Below are 20298 nucleotides of genomic sequence, written 5' to 3'. Positions count from 1 at the left end.
CGAGCACTTCGTAGGGTCCAACATTAGAAAAAAAGAATCTCGACATGTAAGTCTATGAGAGCGTCTGGGGCGATTTTCAATCTGACTGAAATCGTCCCAAGGGGGCGCGGCTACGTTTTTTTTGGTGGGGGTGAAACTCAGGATGCTAACGTCACAGCAATATTCAGGCTGCTGATTGGACAATATTATTGAGACTTAGACCGGCAAAATAAACTGTTTTTTAAGGGCGGTGTACTCTCGCTCCCACTATGAGCCAGCCGCCTCTGTTCTGATATAATTCCACTGCTTCTGTCTACTGCTAACACACCTCAAAGATTTATGATGCCAGTTGGAGGACATCACTGATGCCAGCATATGATACTTGCATTTAGTTGGTTGACATACACGGTTATTGTAGCAGACAGTTCACATTACAAACCATCAGATAACTCAGCATCAACAGGCCACTTGCCAATAACGCTTGCTGTTGTATATGCACACAGGCGTCAGGTAGACAGACAGACATACAGACAGAAGGTAGTGGCTAAATTTGAAGAAAAATGGCAAAAAAACAACATTTTATTAAGTCATAATTCATGTGCAAAATTTCATATTAAAACGTCTGAGAACAGAAATCATTCCCCTCACCTGCAAGTTCACAAAAACTTCCAGGAAGAAAAGGGGGTTTTATAAATCATGTGAATTAGCCACAAATGAGAACACTTTCTTCTGGAAATATTCTGATGATGATAGAATGGAATGATTGTTATATGTCTATAAATTTGCCACCAATGTGTCTAAAGCCTGGGAAAAATGCCAGGAAGGTTTATTTCATTACTTACTATTATTATTATCATTGGTCTTTCTGATGTCACTAGATAATGACGTCTTTTAACACCTTTGGACATATTTTCTCTGCATGACACACACACAAAAAAGATATTATTTGACAAAATAAATGTATTTATTGGGTTATTACCATTGTTATATAAGTGTTTGTATGTACATAACAGTAAATAGTGCACAAAGCAGCCGGCCTCTCTTTTTTAATCACATTAACGCTTACAAACAACTATTCAGGCGTGTAATTTGAAAGTGGAACTTTGAACTTTGAGCACCAAGTTTGACAGTTTCCTGTTTTGTACCCAGCTGTTGATACTTTTTTTTAAAATTCTTTGTGTGACCTCTCCGCTGGAATAAGTTGTTCACAGATTTTATTGTCAGTCTCATTTGTTTACAAAGTACAAATCATCCATCCATCCATCCAACATGCAAACGCCACACAGAAAGGCCCTCGGTGAAAGTGGGATCTGAACCGCTGATCTTTTTGCTGTGAGGCAACAGGGCTAGTCACAAATACAAATCTTTCCATGAAAAGAATCCATCTCTACACATGTTTATTTTCCAGGCTGCTTTCCGTCTGAACTCTGCATTTACTCGTGGAAAACTTTGCGAGCTCAAAATCTCTTTGACCCTGACATAACTTCATAAATTGACTGTTACTGAGTCAGAGAACAGTTGCATAAGGTACAGCCTTTCTCGGGTTTCTCCGGTCATAGCACTCATACAGTTTGACTGTCTGCAGTGAAGCAGGCTGTCTCATTCATAAAGAGCAGCCCGTTTGAGAGTCCCTCACAAAATCAATCGTGCTGCCTTACTTTGTTTTTTTTAGTGCAATTGTTTGTTTTTTCCCATTAATTGCCTCTTCACCTATCCACATGTTAATATTGTATCTGCAGGATTCCTCTCACACCCTCCCTCCCTCCCTCTGTCTCTTTTGCTCAGACTTATTCATTGTCTTCTTCAGGCACTGCGTCAGGAAGTGGTGTAGGGCTCCTTAACAAGAACCTGACACTCCCGTGGATCCACAACCCCGTGGATCAATAGGGGATTGAATCTTCACTGCACCAAAAGTCAAGGTACTTCTTTAATCGATGAGTGGCATTTTCTAAATGTAGACAGAGCCTTTCTTTTTCCTTTTTTTTCTCCCCCATTTTGACTTTACACTCACACACAACCTCAGAGACTCAGACAGGACTGTACATTTGATATGTACACTTGTTTTTGTTGTGTGTAACTTGTTATTCTGTAAAGGCGATGAGAATTCATGCCAAATGTTACGTAAATTGAATAAGATGAGTAACCTGTGGATGAGTGGATGGCTGACTATGTCCATCTATTCCATCTCTCAATGATGATTGGCTTTTGTGACATCCCATCATGCAATTATTCTCACATGATATCAGATTTCAACTCAATCTTGAGAATCAAACGATGCAAATGTTGTAACTTTGATGCGCACATATTTGAATCGAAAAAAAAGAGCTTTGACTTTGAAGTGAACAAACCACAAGACTCACTCACTGACACCTGGGCAGCAATTACAATTTGTGCCAATTTTAAAATGACGCACAATCCCATTTAAGTGTCAGTGTGCACCATTCATTTTTCCTGACCTTGAATATTTTTTCAATCCACTTAAACGATTATGTGTAAAACATATTACGTCTTTGTCTCCAGCTTGTTCCACTTCTCCGTTTGCCTTCTTGAAAAAAAAAAACCCCAAAAAGTCTAATTCTGCTTGGTTTGTGATGACAGGTGGTTGTACTTATTAAGCAGGAGGATTTGGCTGTGGGAAATAGTAATCCCTTAAGCTTGACCTTTTTCTTCCAGATATTCTCAAGCTACTACATGTGTTATCCAACTGCTGAATGAAACGCAGGACTAAGTCATCGAGATGAGGACCCTAATATGTTTCCTGATGTGTTGGTGCTGTACAATTTAAGTAAACACAGAGTGGAATATATTATGAGCAACATTTCAACCGTCTGATAGGATGATCATTTGTGTTTAATAGACGACGTTCATGATTTATAATTTGCATTTGTTTATTTTTACATCTGTGAAAGCCGCACACGACACGTTCACTTTAGGCCTGGAGATGCATTGATGCATTCAAGGTAAGCACTATCAAATGTGTTGTGTCATTCAGGAAACCCTGATAAAAAAAACATCTACCTCTATTACAGCACTACAGCTGGATTGTTACGAACTTCCATACTCAACTCCAGGCTTCACTGACCAGTGAAGAGCTCAGGCACACGGACACGTGTTCCAGTATCTTAGCCTGTGTTTACCTTTTGACATGCAGACTATTAGACCTTCATTAGCCAGGGCAATGTGAACAGCAACAGTGGACTCTATAATCTCTGTCCCCTTATCTGGCTGCTCAATTTAATGATTGGGCAGGTGTTGATGATGATTGAGACCAGGACTGGCTTTCTGACCAAAGAGCCATGAGCAAAGTGTAATGAGGTGAAAAGCTTGCTTTGGGACAAAAGTAAATTATGGCCCGAACAATCAATAGTAAGCATGACTTAAAGCCAATGGGGCTTTGCTCCAGTTCTCATCAAAATGAAGAGGAAATCAGTGATTTGCCCTCTTTACAAAGAAACAGCAAAGCACAGTATTACCCTGTATTAACTTTATAAAATGCAATAAACCAGACATAAAAGCAACCAAAGCCAGTATCAGTAATGCAATCATCAATCATTAAACTCCATTTGTAAATGGCAGTGAACATTCACAGCTACAATTTGCACATTCTGGAAATCAAGCTTTCGCATTTGGTTATGATACATGGTCTGCAAGTCAATGTGCATGACATAGCTAACTATTCTAAAATACTTCAACTCAACATGATGGCTTTCGCTAGATGAAAGCCATCATCAAGATGATGCAATATTTAATCTCACACACTTTGCAATTACTCTCTAGTTGTCTAGTAATTAAAGACAAAGCCCAGAATTGAGTTTATGACTGTGTTATGTTTCCATTTCCTCACTGTGCAGTTTCATGTTGTTGTCAAACGAACACTTGTATGTGCTCGAAAAGAACTGGCTCAGTACTTTCATAGATAATCAGCTAAATTGGCCGTAATACTTATGGCTGTTGCAGCTGTTTTTAAATATCTAAAAGAAAAGAAAAAAAGGATTACTTCACAGTGTTTGTATGGTCCATAGAATTACAGACAACCTTGTTAGAGACAATTTACATTCGTTAATGGTTCTCCAACCTCTTGGATTCAGCAGTGCTCGTACTCCTCTGTCAGTCATCCTGGCCTCATTTTGGATGAAAGGCTGCAAGCGCGATTTTCCCTCACATATTTCTCTGTCGTCTATACCAACCTCCATATTTAAGGTAGAGTTAGATTAGTAGGCCCTTGTGTGCCCCAGATATTGTATTTTAATTATGCACCTGATAATTTGGCTCAATCTGTACAAGCCTGACAGAAGGCGTGCATACAAATCATGTCTCCGACACTTGTTTCGACTTCCCTGCTCGGGTTCCTGTGTATTTTTGAGAACGGCACACTCTGTTCTACAATGAAGCTAGTAGTGATTGATAATCCTTTAGATTTTATTTCTGGTTGAATTGGTGAAACTTGTATTAACTGGTAATAGCACTGAGTGTTTTAATAATGCAGTTTCTTTCCAGCTAGTAAATGCATTGACTTCTGAAGATGGCAAACATGCCCAGAGCAGAAATGGTCAGAAATACCAGATAGGTAAAGCAATTGATCTACGAGTTTACTTTTTTATTATTCACTTTCAGGTTTGAGAGCCCACTTCATAGAGTAAGTAATATGAACGCACTAGCCCTCAACATAACACCTGTACTCATACCCAAACATTCTCTGTGCATTACAGCACAACTATATAATTCTAGGAAAACCATACAATTGCGTTTTATGGAGTAAACCAATTCAAGATTACAACATCCATTCACCACCGACACTGGCCCGAAGCACAAGAGACAACAAATGTTGTTTTCTCTGCACTCCTTACTTCTTTTAATAGTTTAAATAAATATAGTGTGTCCTCCTTTCCTGTTTCTACTTCCCTCTATGAATGAAGCCACAGGGGTCCCTGTAATCAGCAAAGATATTCTCTGATAGACCACTGAGGGAACAACAAAACCCCGGATAACAAAGACATTTCGGTTAGAATTTCCAGCACACTGGGTTGATCTTAAAAATCTCAGGTGAGCCCACACAGGAGCCGATAAAAGCATTTCTATCTCACCCCAAAGGACTGTGCTCATGTAATTCTCAGAAACAGCTGGGAGAAAAACAAATGTAAAGGTTTTCTTTCTCCTCCATCTGACACAAACTTGTACAATGTCAGACAAGGAAGAAAAAAAACTTTCAGAGGGACCGCAATGGTGAAATCAGACTAACAGGGACACTCGGTCGCACGGCTCCCATTGACAGCATGGCCAAACGAGGCCCCGGGTGCGTCACTGTAATTAGCCGCTGTCCATGTAACGTGCTCGTTAATGGGCATTTTTCACTTGGTGTCCACCACCTTTCCAAATTCTGAGGAGGTAAACATCAACAAGGTGTCAAGGGGTTAGCTCATTAGCTCAACCACAAATGACAGAGGAGGAAATGTGGAGCCTCAAGTTTTAGGTTTGGTAAATATGCATGCTGTCATGTTTATTGTGGGGAATATATTGTACACAGTATAATTGTGCATTGCTTTTAAATTAAAGATACTCGATGACGTTTCGGACACTTTTTTTCGCCTGGTTGTTTTTGTTTATTTGGATTTATGGAAAACCAGGGCTTTCTACTCGACTTAAAACTCCATTATGTCTGAATGCCTCGGTGGTTTCACCTCCTGCATTATATTGCAAAAGCTTATTTTAAAAAAGAAAGTAGCACTTGTGGGAATGTTGGGATCAGTAAATCCAAAATATTGACTACCACTACTAAATGATTACATTTTAAGGGAAGTACATGATATTTTACAGTCTTAATTTCCAGATACAAGTCCTCTTGTCTTTGAGGCTGTCCTGGCCTTAGGCAATTAATTTCTCTTTGTCTCAGAGAGGAAAGGTGGTGCGATGTCAGCAGGTAACACACAGATGTTAATCACAGTCAAGTTTGAGTGAGATAAGAATTTGTGTCACTCCTCAAAGGAAACAAAGCCAACGGTCAGGTTCCCCTTAAACATGAAGAGCTCCACTGTCTAATTACCGCAGTCCAGTATCTCCTGGAATTACAATAACAGTTAGGCCATGTATCTGAACAGGTGGCAGGTTGCTTTATCCTCATTAAGTTATTCTCATATCGGTGTTTATGTTAATTGTCTACCAAAAAAAAATGCATTAAAGTAGAGTTAATTTAAAGAATTTGGGGTAAATGTATCTTGAATGGAAATATACAGTGAATTCTCTCTAATTTCAAGCACCGTAGGCTGTAACTGGGTAAGGTCTCCCTTTGCTCCCAACGCAGCCTCCATTTCAATATTGGAAACTGTCTTTTGAGATCTTCATGTTGACATACAAAATGTAATTCATATAGATTTTGGTTAGTGTGAATCTCCTGCTCTAGCACACCCTTAAAGACGTTCCTACAGGATTAAGATCTGGTGTCTGGGAAAGTCATTAAAGTTCACCAAACTTGTGCTCGTTAAAACCAGCCTCATATGACTTTTTGTAACATTGTGCATTATCATGCTGGACGTATCCATTAGCAGATGGGTAAATTATGACCATAAAGGGATACACACGGTCAGCAACAATGCTCCAATCAGCTACAGCGTATAAACAATGATTGATTGGTACTAAGGGGGCCGGAGTCCTCAAAGCAAACGTTCCCCACACCATTCCACCACCAGCAGCCGAGACTGTTGTCACAAGGCAGACTGGGTCCATCGATTCAAACCACTGATGCCAAATTCTGAACCCGGCCATCTGTGTGTCCCCAGCACAAATGAAGATTCATCAGGCCGAGTTAGATTTTCCACTCTTAAACCGCGCTGTCCGGCCTCTGCACTCTCAGTCATCAACAGAGCATTTTTACGTTCACAAACCTGCCGCTCACTGGATGCGAGTTGTAATTCATTACCGTTCTCCAGAGGCCGTCTGGCAGGAACAATCATGATTAACGTTATCAAGGTCCCATTTGTATGTCGCGATGGACTGGCGATCTGTCTCCGCCTTTCGCTCTATGTCAGCTGGGATCGGCTCCAGCGACGACGAGGATGGAGTGGTGGACAGTGAATGAAAAGTTTAAAGTGTAACCAATGTTTTTTTTTTTCTTTTTGTTTTCTGAAGTGAAGTGATAATACAATTGAAACAGAAAACATCTACACCGCCTGGACCCTCAAAAGTCTTCCATCGGTGGTTTCACTTTTGAACTACACCTTTCGGCGGTGTTCTAACACCCTGAAAGCAATCTATACAGCATCCACTCCCCCGAGCACTTGGAAAGATCACTTAAGGACATCAATACTCTGGGAAATAAGACACAGAGCAATGGCTTCTGAGATGGAGAACTTGACTGCTGACTGAGGTGCCCTTCCATCTTATTTAAGATGTTGCCGCTCAGTGTAGTTCACTGAGTGAGACACTTCCACTTGTTAAAAGATCAAATTGTCCAGCCAACTGGACATAAGCCAGGCGAGCCGCTCTTGTTGAATAAAGGAATTGAAAATATTCACATATTTGGTTTGTTTCACATTAGCACAGAACAAGGTATTATCACCAGAGACAGGGTACAAACCTTTGGGTTCATTTGTGGGTCAGCCAGTTGTGTGCGAGCAGTGGAATGTATAATCTCAAATATTCGTACAAAATCAAACCCTTTCACAACAGCATTGTTGACAGAGTCTCAAAAATGTGCCTAAATGAACTCCCAGCCAAGTTTCCCATCCCCTGGTATTCTGAAGCAGAGAATAACCAGGATTAATGCTTATGTTGAATATTCAAATCTCTCCTGGATTATTGCATTGTCAATCACATCAGCCCTGCTGTCAACCCCTCGCTTTACTTTCTTGGAAAGAAAAATGACAGATACATTGGGAACATCATATATCAACGGGCATTAAAATGGCACAGAAGGGATGTGGAGATAGAGCCGCATGAGTCAGTGACAAATGATGATCACATGACATACAGACAACATTGAATTTCCACCTTTAATCCAAATTGATGTCAGGAAAAAGCTGCGATGCAAAGGTACAGTGTGTGATTATCTGTTGGTGACTCATCATGTGGTAATGAAAACAGCAATTCATGCGTTCATTTACACACACAAATCAATACACTGATTATTTTTATTTTTACAAGAATCTTACACACTGGACCTTTGAACAGACAAACCGGTCTAAAAAGATTTGAAGAGTTCAAACCAGGCAAAAAAAAGCATCATCTGTGTCCGCTGCACCTCTCGGAGAGAATTGATTATGTTGTCACCACTCTAATAGCGTCCCAATGTGGTTCCACTTGGGCTCAAATGTATGCACTTTCTGTTATCTACACACTCACGTTTTAATCCAACGGGCAGGACTCCTCTGCTTATGCAACTCAAACACGTGAGCTGTTAACTCAGTAAACTGATGGAATCGATTATCACTTCCACTACGTCAGCGCGATCGCTGCTGACAACTTTGCTCTTGACATTTTCCACTTTGATGTGTAAATGTGTTTTAGCGTACAGTTTTAACACGGCGGAGGTGATAATCACGATCATCCAAAATGAAATTGCTTTCACTGCTGCATGTAAAGAGCTCTAAACTATGTTCTAAAAGTAAGGATGTTAAAAAGGGGGTGCCCCTGAGTTTCATTTTCCGGCCACTTGTTTCTCTCTTTATTCCTCGTGTCTTCCTCTTTCATGCCACAAGTCAAAGCACATTCAGCTTTCCAGCTGATTTGTCAGTCGTCTAGTCTGCCGTTTTTAAAAAAATGATAACAGGTTCCTCTTGAATAATGGCCCCCTATTATGAGAAACGTCAGTATCTCAAGGTGCGTCCGTTTTTTCCTGTCCGACACTGATGTTCAAGTCACGTGTCTCTGATGCTGTACGCGACAGAAAAGTGATGTTCATTATTCAATACTTCAATGTGCTGGTGGGACACTGCTGGGTTGCACTGCTTTTTGAGCATCTGTTATGAATAGTAAATAACATCTACACCCAGACGGACAAGGCTGACAGCTATACATAGCTCGATTGATCAGAAATCATAAGAGAGCGATGAAATGACACCATAATTGCCGGACTGATAGGGACACTGGTTATGTTATCTGCAAGGTCTCCTGCTTTCGGCTTGGAACTTTTAGTGAGACTGACACAAAACTATTGATTCATTTCTATGAAGAAAACGTTATTCAGCACCTGCTGTCCCACTGTAGTTTCCCCTCACTGTGCCCAAACATTAAGTTGACAGGTGAGTTTGCTGACTCACCCAGAAACTTTAGACATCAAATACTTGTAAAGCACACAGCAGGAACAGGTGCAGTAATGAAATGGCAGAGCCACATGATTTCCTTTCTTGTAATGTGCTGTTTGGTGCATAATTTAACTTGTGTCTCACGTTAAAAAAAAAACTGCCGTCTTAGTTGTAGATTAATTAATCACAAGGCATTAATTTTTTTTTTTAATCACTTGCCAACCTTGGTATCAAGGAAGTGTCTTCAATTTCCGTCCCTAGATCTAATGCATTCTTCTCTATCATCTTCACCCTATGGTATGAAGCTGCTGACAGTCAGCTCATCTGAGGAGGCTCTGATGTGGCAACTTATTCTCTCAGCTGCTCTGGGCCCCTGGTGGGACCAAGGCTGGAAAGTGATGATGTGAAGAAAGAGAGAGACAGAGAGAGAGTCTAATGCTACACCTACTCAGTTCAGCATGGACTCAAAATGACCTGATATAAGTCTCTGGGAGTTTAGCTCGTTAAATGTAGCACACACATTTATTTTAAGCTTTTTTTTTGCCTATGGAACTATTGTAAAACACCACTTCATCCTCCACATGAGGTTCACGGGGGGGGAGGGGCTGAAGCCAATCTCAGCTGACATAAGGTGGTCACTAGTCGGAAACCAGAGAAAACCCTCACGCACATGAAGAGAACATGCAAACTCCACACCGAAAGGCCCTTGGTCAAATTGGGATTCAAATTGGTGACCTTCTTGCTGTGAGGCAACAGTCCTAGCCACTACTCCCATTGCAATATACTTATGTTTTGATAAAAACAGAACTATGAAATTAAAGGTTGCTGTGAAGCCTTTTCCTCCACAGATAAAGACAAAAGATTTCTGGGTCATCATTAAACCGACTTCAAGGCAGAGTATGAGATTTAGTTCTTCTCTGAGCATGCAAAGGTATGTAAACCGGAGCGAGAGAGAAACAAATTGCGTCATGCATCACAGAACAATGGGGATACTTAAGTGAAATGCTGTGGGAAATGTAAAACAAGGGACAGGCCAAGCATGGTATGAGGTCTTTGATCATTTTGCAACGTTAACTACACACCACCCATTTAGAAAATCAGTGTCAGTATTGATTTCCTCAGCCTCTCTTTGGAAAGGTACTTGAAGCAGAACCTAATCAGGGACCCCCTGTTTTTATTTATTTATTTTTTAACCAAACTTAAAGCATCAAAAACATTCAGCTTCAGCCTTAAAGGGAACAAACATACAGTATATGTCGTACCATTAGATTTGTTGGTTTAGCGATCACATTATTGAAACACCTCCAGAAAATATGCCAAACATGTATGTAGTTTAAAAAACCACACGTTAAACTGTGAAGTATTTAAAAAGAAAAAGGTCTATTGTGCCAGTTTTATTCCACACATGTTTAAGCATTACATACATACACATGTGCAAATATCAGACCAGCTTTCAGTCACAAATGCCAGTGATCGCAGAACATGACCGAGCCCTGAGACCAAATGTTAACGACGTCTCTTTGCATTCACATTAGATGTATTGTTAGATTAACATTATATATCTAAATGCACGTGGTGTGATGTGATTCTCGATCTGTTATCTGGTCCATGGACCATGACTAAAGAGGCGGATCTGCGGTGCAAGAGCAATTCCCCCAAATAACAGTGAGCCCAAAACGTTTGAGTAAAGAGTGTGACATGATTCCTCTTGTGAATGAAAGGAATCAACCAGACTGAGTGATAACTGGCAAAAATCTGACAATGTTGAAGGCTGACTGGGGGAACTGGGGCTGCGGTCGTGTACGTACTGGGAATAATATGAAAAAGCCAGATGTGAAGTGAAAAATTAGGAGAAAATGTCAGTGTAATGTTTTAATTGTACATTCAGTATAAGCAGCGTATCCCACTAAACTTAATACGTTCATTAATTCAAAATGCAGTGTGTTACAAATAGTTGTGAATGATTGTTTCAAAAGGTTGAATTAATAACAAAGCCATTAAAAGTTAGTGATAATGTACCACCTTAGCCTTTTCTCCCCAAACTATTTAAAGAAGACGTTCTGCTTGGCAAATCCATAAAACAGGATTAAAAATTTAGAAAAGTACCTCTTGGCTTCTGGACATCTGGCTCCCAGCTTTTTAGTAGAGTTAACATAAATCCAAGGTTTAAGTAATTAGCCATGAAAAACTACAAACACTAAACACAATTCAAATCCCACTTCCATTGATAAAGATGTGCTAAAGGTACAGTGTGTAAAATCTAATCCATGCTTAGATGGGGTTTTTTTTTCCTGATTGTTTTTTTTTGCTGGATTTGGGTAGGTAGCTTGCACAGAATGTGTAATCCCACTTACAAAGCTTCTTTTTAAATGACAGAACAAAGTGGTGAGACAGTTTGCCATGGTCTGGCATGAAGTTCACGTTTCCTCAGTGTCTGCATTTAAATTAGACCAGATTCAGCTGACTTCCATTTACAAGTACTGCCAGGTGGGTGAATCTGTCGAGGAGCTGCACAATGTGGTCTTTCCATGTATCAATTTGAGGAATCATGTTCAATTCCCTGAGCTGTAACAAGCGGGAGACATCTTCAGTATGACTCATCGCATGAGTCTGACTGAAGATGCCCCTGATGGCCCTTGATGCCCCTGCCCCTGTGGTGGTTCTTCAATAAAGTTTATCTCAGAACAACACATGGACTCCCGCTGCAAGAGAGTTTTTCCAATGAAATTTGCGACAAAAGATCAAAGGCACCACCTCTCCAAAATGAGACGTACAAATGACTCACCAATGCCAAGGATTCCAACATATGGTCCTGCCGCACAGACTGTCGACAAAGATCAGAGCGACACCAACTCCTGGAGATACTAGCATCCTGGCACATGAACCTTGAAACTGTGGATTTCCTGTATCTCTTATTTTGCATATCTATTAAAAGCAAATACATGTTTTATTTAGATTTATCTCAGGCAAGAATACACATACAATAGTAATTTCATGTAAAATCCTCAATGAAGCTCAGCTACCTGAGGTCAGTACAAAAAATGTTTATTATTGGCCTTTATGTGAACAGCTCAAAGTCCTCTTTTTCTCCCTGTGAAAGCTGGAAGACAAATTACAGTTTGCACCTCCACCAAGTGCTCCACACTCAGCATTTCACATCTTCCAAGGCTCACAAGCTGTCTGAAAAGCTACAGTTGGCGTAGATCATTTTTAGTGTCATCACAATACCAGTAACTGCAAGCGAGTAACATCCGCGTCTGCTTCCATTCCGTCGCTCTCCCCAGAGCCATCCGCTTTTTTACTGGATCCCCATAAACCTTGAGCAACATTTCCACCCCATCTTTGATTAGTCAGTTAAACTATAAACATCCTGCTCATGTCGTTAATAAAAAAAAACAGTATCAATGTAGTTACCACTTATTATGTTTATAAAGAGGGCCAAACATAATTAAGAAAAGATTCTGCCGTAATTGGCCACATCATGCTCCGTTGCTCCCTCTCCACTGTGACATAACCTCACCAGTACAACTCGGGGCCTGCTGCTGAATGGGCACCGTGGTTGGCATGGAGCCGAGACCTGTTCTTATCTTGTTAAGCACAATGACAGGGTTTGCTGCAAGAGAGCGGCGTTAATGATAATATATTTTGCCCCCGGGCTACAATCATCCCAACCAACCCCCGGCGGTCCCTGTTTAGCCTATGGGTGCAAATCCTGGTGCCTCCATTTTAACAACAACTGCATAACTTCCTCATCACTGTGGTGCAAAATGCGACCATAATAATATGTCACTTATGCAACAACCACAAGGTTCGATGTGTATGGAATTACTACTACGACTACTAGATTCCCAATGTTGCAGAATGCCTATATATAGCCTGATGATTACTGTACAGATTGGGTAACATTCAAAGGCGATGTTCAGCAGCACACCACTGCCTTAATTCAAACATTCATGAATTCTTTAGCATATCTTCTTCTAACGCTGAATTGACAAAGCGACGTCAACAACAATCTGTTCCGACTGTCAGCAGATTACAAAATGCTGCCTGTGAAAAGAGCATCACGTTCCGTACGCTTAATTTAAAAAGCACCCACAGAGTTGCTCACTTTTAATGCGCCTGTCGGTGCATTCGTACATAGCTACCGTCTTCAGGAGCGACTGTCACACGGTGCATGCACAACAGCAGGCCGTTCAGTCGTGTCACATGTCCACGTTTCCTCCCTGCCACACGAAATGTGACAAAATGAAAGCAAAAAAAGGAGGGAAGGCAAAGGATAACAGCTCAGTTTCCACTCATCTTTCCAATTGTTTTACTTGAAGAAGGTTGTGTCTATTCCTCCTTGACCCATATCTATTCATAGCTCTAAGAATACTCATTGCAAACACGTGCTAACCAAAATCCATAACAAGTCATGCATGAAGGCCCTCTGTTTTCCTCCCTGAGGAGCACATTTACTTATGCTAATGGAGACAAACAAATATTAACTTACCATACTGGAACAGAGCAAAAGGACATGAGAGCGGAGACGTTCCTACACAGATTCGGCCTGGAACAGAAAACGGAAAAGGACACACATTATGAATGACTTGTTTTTTTCCATAGGACAGACACATGCGAGACATTTGTCAACATGCAGGAAGCTTGTTGACTCGTTGTACATCATCGACTGGATGCCTGATAATCCTACACCCATCCGCACTTGATTGAATTAACCCGAGTTTGCTGAATTTTATCTCAGTGAGTGTGTGATGGTGTATCCACAGCCGTGCGGTTCAAATGAAGTGGTGATATTCACCGTGTCTCGTCACAGAATACAGATTCAGGATGGGGTGATGATTTTATGCACACTCTCTCATCATTACCGCGCGCTTCTTTGCGGTGAATTAGCAAACACAACAAAAGTCTTTTTCATTTCCAGATATTTGTTTATTGACACTGCACTTAATAAGATGGTGCACACGAGATTACACCATTTGCTTGCTGTGTTAATTATGTTCCTTTGTTTCCCCGCGTCAGTCCTCCTCTCTGGTTTGGCCAAGATAAATGAGGTAGAGGCCCAGAAAAGTGGACCAGAACCAGGGAGTTGTATTGGCATGGAGGGCAACTGTGTTTCTTTGGAGGGGGCTTCAAGTTATTGTCTTGCTCTGTTGCTTCAAGACGCATTGATCGGCAGACTTATCAGTCGTCTTGTTTGTTGAGACAGTGCCACAGAGTTTATTCAGTCGACCCTGTTTCTACTCTACTTTTATTTACTTGTTTTTTTTCATTCATTTCTTTTTAGCTTTTTGTGAGATTTTCTCACATGATCTTGTGATCTTCTGTCCTTGGGCCATTGGGACTTCAGGCAGCTTTACAAATGTACTATATAAACAAATTAGTCAGGCTCGTTGAGACGTCACCACATTTTGTAAAGAAGTACGATATACTCCTGAAACCAAAACCATTTGCAAACCTCTCAGCTAGAACATTCCCATTGTTTGTAATTTGTATAGCCTTTATTCGAGGTATAATTATATAGCAACTGCACTCTGCTGGACCTAGACTTTAGAAGATATGATCATTTATTCCTTAATAGCTAATAAGGATTTGGGTGTTATTTTAGCGCTTGTGTTATGAGTATACAATTAATGATAATTCATGATATCTGTGGTTGGAATCAATCAACGCAGACATCTATTTGGGGCAATGCATATTGATTTCCCCAACATTATTTTCTGTGCTTTCACAGTTCACAATCATGTGTATGTTTTGACATTCAGAGTAGACGAGTGAACACTCACACGTGTTACAAACAACACACACAAAAAAAAGCAGTTGTTGTAATTTGAATGAATTGTGTTTCTAGTGGTTCCCAAGGGGTAGACGAGCGGCACGGTGCGGCTTCTGCTGCTGTCAACCTGAAGCACTTCACAAACTATAAATATGCCTCTGTGTAGCCACAGTCAAAAGCCCTCACTTTCAAAGACAAAAACAATTCATGCTCACTATGGAATGTTTTAAGTCGTGAATCTAACAACGACGCAGCTTGTTGTGTGGGCTCGTTGCTCACTGCATCATTTTGGTTAAGGTAGGGAAAGGTAAAATGCACAAGAACAAGAGCACTCACACTGTCACCTGGTGTTTACATACATACCAACGGACATTTCTACATTTTAGTCCATAAGAGTATTTGCATCTTTAGCTGCTTATAGCTATGACCATCTTACATAAGCATGACATAATTCATCCTGATCTGCTAAGATGTTGCCGTGACACACGCATGTGAACTTGTTAAATGAATTTAAATTGCCGTAATCTGGAATAATCTTTTAGCACTTTTACCCATTTTAAGACCATTCCATTCTTTGTGGTGGGTAGACTCTCACCAAAACTGAATGAGTACAAAAAAAACAAAGAAATCCACATTGACAGGAAGTTGCTAAAATCAGGACAGACCAACCTACAGAAAACATTACATTCTTGGCAGAGGTAAAATAATAATAATAATAATAATGGCAATCTGCCACCCACTGCATCTCCTCCTATATGACAGCATGTTAACATGGAGCATAATAGGCCTCAGTCTCCACACTCTACAAGACTAACCACTACCTTGTCTCTAATCACTGTAATAACAGTCTTGTGTAGAATTATTCAGATTGATACGTTGGCACAATTGACTGGATTTACTGGATCTTTCAGTGAGAAGACTAGCACTGCGCTGGCAGGGGATTTGAGAGGACTAGGGGTGAAAGGTACGAGCAGGTACGGGAGAAGAGAGGGATGAGACACCACTGGGATGAAATCTTGAGTATGCCAAGGTCAGCAGAACTCTCTCTATGAAATGAAACCCTGCCAAACACAGACACCTACACACACAGAGACGCGCACAGTGTAACACAAGCAGGTATTCACACACGTACACCCACACACACACACACACGTAGCAACACACTCGCCATATAAGCTCTTCCCTGGAGACAGCCTGCTGAGGACTGCTGAATTACTGCTGGACACTCAGCTACACACACACACACACACTCTGTGTTTCCGTGTCATTAAGGTTGGTCTGTCTCTGTCGGTGTCCGAGATCTGCACCTTTCCTGTCCTCCTCGTATGGTTCCCGTTCTGTTCCCCACTCATCTCAAGTAATCTCACAAACCGACGCGCTTATTTTCAGCTGTATTACCAGCAAGTACCGATGTCACTGTCTTTAAATTAGAACAAATGCTTCTGAAAAAAAGCTCGGCTCCGCACATTTATCACGACCCGACACGTGTGACATACAAAAAAAATAAGAGGTTACACTGATACAATGCATTGTTATGCATTCACCAAATGATGAATGTCTACACATAAACGCATATATCCAAATATGGTGCTATAGTTTAGCTAAAAGTCACACTTTCTATACCCAGACAGAACATTTCATGCCATCGGTTTGGGTTAGGAAACTAGATTACCTACAGTATGTACTGATATTGGTTGTGGCTGCTTACTCTATCAAATAAAAGTTTTGACAAGGTTCCAGTTGCACACACTAAAAACGTAATAGCGCCATCATAGTGCAGTCCAACATAGTTTCAGTGTTAAGTGCAGTAAAAGTTGACATAATCTCTGTTATACACTGTACTGTTTTTTTACTCGGCTTTTACTGTGCACATTATCTGACTTTTAAAAGTAATGTTTCCGTGTCAAACGGGGAATATCAGTAAAGGCGTAAAATATGCACATGTTTTAAGATGAATGGTGAGTTGTTTATCATTGTTGTTCATTCTGCGCTCTTTGAAAACGGCAAAGGGGGAAAAATAAATCAGAGTAGATGGGGAGTCCCCGCGTGTTAGAAAATGATGGTCGGCACACTTTGTGACGTTAGCGTTGAACATGAGTTCTGTAAAACCAGATTTGGCACCTTGCTTCGTAAAGTGCTCTTTCTCTACCACAGAATTGTAACTTTGTGCTTTGGAGCACACCTTCTAATACAGCTGGGGCTCGAAGCACAGATACTGTTATCATCTCCAGCGTCGTGATAGGACGCTCACTCACAACCCTCATGCTTTCATTGTTGCAATTCCAGATACTCGTCTTTATTGTGTCGTAAAAACACTTGCGGGATTCACATATTATACTCTGCTGTCATGCTCCGGAGGGAATAAATAAAAGCTTATTTACTGTTTCAGCACAACCCATATAGTCCATTAAATACTCATCCTTTAGTGCTCTTATAACATTTCGATGAGAGACAAAAAAAAGAATGTTTTTGTCAGTCTTAAACATTATTGTTTATACATTTATCTACTATAAACAGAGTAGCTTTTATAATCCATTCAAACGCTTCCATAACACTTTTTGTCTTAATGTGGATCGAGCATTTCAATCAATCTTTTGTGTCCAACTCCTGACCAAGAAATATGGAAACTAATATGAAAAACTATAAATATATTAATAAACATTTTCTTTCTCTTGATTGCATTATCATCATAATTTCCCGGGAGTTCCCTGAAGGCATCAGGCGCTAAATAATTGATGGGCATGAAAGCTGTTTGGCTGTGTTCGTGAGCGCCTTCAACTCTCTTGGGAAACAAAGAAGCACCGGCAGCTTTGAAAACCAGCGGAAGGAGGCAGCCCTCAGTTAGAATTAGTATTGTGCTCCACCATTGCCAAACATTTGGTGCTGAGACAATGCAACGCAGTTTCACGACGGCGCCGCAGCCTCGCAGGCAGAAACATCAAAGGTCCAGTTTGTCTCCGCCTCGGTTTGCTGACACAATGAAAAGATGGATGTGTAGTTTATAAAGATTTCAAAGAGAACCACTGACAGCGCTGTTATGGAAATGTAGGAAGTTTGAAATAGTGATAAAATATTACAGTCTGCACCAAGATTCAACTAACTTGTGTGGATAGATGGATTGAACCCACATTTGTGTTTATTCCCCCCTGAATAATTCACTCTTTTCCAAACTCGAACAATTTTTTTAACAAAGAAGTAAAAAGCCCATTAATTGTACATCATGTTTGTTTTGTGAAAACCATTATTAATTTAGATTTAGACTCGTGTTCTTTGCTGTTTTCTCTAAATGCAATCTCTGAAACGAGAACTTATCTTAAGAACAACTGGGTACAAGATGATCTTTCATTAATTATACATCAGGTAGCTACAAGCTGTTCGTCTTGTGACTCTGCTGTTGAAAATTGTCTCTGCGTTCAGCAAAATTAGACTCAGCTGCCCCACATTTGCATCACAACAGTATGGCCTCAAAATGTTTACAACTAACCCAAACTTCAGAACAAGTTATATTCAGTTACACTCTTAGTTTGAATGGGAAGAAAATCCTGATTGAGCAATCACTCAACATGCAGTGAAATATCCGGAGCACACTTCCCTCTGGGACGTTGGCAGCTCACTTTTGGGACGCTTTAAATTTCAAAAATATGTATATAGGCCACAGTAGAAATTACAAACAGAACACAGGATTCAGTGGAGCATTTTATATGCAGAGTGTTACGACCCCAGGGTCATGCTTTTCCCTTTCCTTGTGTGAGTATCTCTCTCTGCATGCGTGATGGGTTGCAGGTGTGCATGATTGCAGTTGTGCATGCTTGACTGAATGACAGGTGTGTGTGTGAGTGGCTGGGCGGATCGTGTGAGGATTTGATTGGTCGTTGCACAGAAGGCTCCTCTATAAAAGGCCTCATCGCCGCAGCTGTGGCGGACATCTGCTGAGCCGCTCGCAGTCAGGCGGCCAGCAGACATCTCATGCTTGTTTTACGGTTGCTTTCTTGGGAAGTGGGAGTCTCCTCGTTTATGATGTGCAGGTTTTCCCCTAGGCCTCGTCACAACGAGAGACACTTCTGGAAGAAGGAAGTTCACTACCAGCCGTGTTTAAGACCACCTCATGTTTTAGACTACCGCCACCTTTTGTATTTAAGCAGTTCTAGGCGAGTGAATAAGGGGCACAAAGTAGAGGTAAACTGCCAAAAAGTAAAGTAAAAGAGAAATCAATGAAGGTGTTCCTGTAGCAGTGGAAGTAAATGCAGCCATGAAAGTGAATGCACGGTGTTTTTGCTTGCATTTGGGACAGAAGGTAAAAGTGCAAAATCTTTGGGAAGTCCTACAGCACCAGCATGACGACATTTGCAAACCATTTAGATTCATTTTGTCAAATTTTGTGTGTTGGATGCAAATAAGACAGAGAGAGAGAGAGAGAGAGTGGCTGGACTGCAGAGACGTCACACACAGAGCACCATGAGGTTGATGAGCATGCCTGTGCACCTACACAACCCCGCCCACTCGGGGGTTGTCACAATATTGAGGTTCAGATTTTCTTAAACTCGTTTTATTTGTTCCGCACATGCAGGGACACGTAATCCAACATGCAGACTGGGTTCTCAAACCCTCTGCGTATGACAAGGGGTGTTTGATAGTGCTGATGTATAGTCAAGAGAGGGCTGTGTAACACATTCAGACTTCTAAAACAGGGGAACACACTATATGGCGGCCAGCTCATCTCCACAACTGCATTTAATTAATAAAATGAAGAAGGAAAACCAATTTGGCTTGATAAAAAGGCAGTGAAGTTTTAATACTCGCACATTAAAAAAAGAAAAAATGGCTGAATATAAAATATGGAATAGTAATGGCCCACAGTGAATTAGTTCCTCAGACATGTAGGAACTGCAAATTTAAAGTGTTAAAGAGTTTTTTTTTTTCCCCCTCCTTTTTATTACAAGTCAAAGGGAAAAAAATGAGAGCAATAGTGGCGCCATAAATTACAAGTATCAGCTGTAGAATGGGAGTGTGGCCTATACCTCAGTAGTTATCTCCATGATTCATTTCACACAATGATGTGCTACCAACTGAGGCAGGAAGTGGAGAATACTGTAATGTTTTCATTTGAAATGTAGCTCTTATAGCCCATGAATTGGATGTACTGCAGTAGATGATCATTCAGCCCCCATATTAGTCAAGTTAGTGTCTGAGAGAGGGCTGTGTTGAAGCGGCGATACTGTCATTGTAGTATTAATCCAAAATCAGCATAACCATCAGAGCATGGAGTGTAACCACAATGATTATATGCTCTAAGACAAAAAAAAAAAAGAA

General features: G+C 40.7%; 1 protein-coding gene across 3 annotated transcripts in view; it reads right to left on the bottom strand.

Annotated features, from left to right (window-relative positions):
• Positions 1-20298, bottom strand: part of lingo2 (leucine rich repeat and Ig domain containing 2) — a 164721-nt gene that overhangs the window by 119446 nt on the left and 24977 nt on the right. For 2 of the 3 annotated variants that reach the window (XM_044040790.1, XM_044040791.1), the window contains exon 2: positions 13708-13764. The exons of the other annotated variant lie outside the window; for it this stretch is intronic. The gene's annotated coding sequence lies outside the window, so the exon portion shown is untranslated. The remainder of the gene's footprint in view (positions 1-13707; positions 13765-20298) is intronic. 3 annotated transcript variants of the gene reach the window in all.

Source organism: Solea senegalensis, linkage group LG12, assembly GCF_019176455.1.
Source record: "Solea senegalensis isolate Sse05_10M linkage group LG12, IFAPA_SoseM_1, whole genome shotgun sequence".
Lineage (NCBI taxonomy): Eukaryota > Metazoa > Chordata > Actinopteri > Pleuronectiformes > Soleidae > Solea > Solea senegalensis.
Note: the sequence above shows the minus strand (reverse complement) of the source record. Positions and strands in the feature narration are given on the sequence as shown.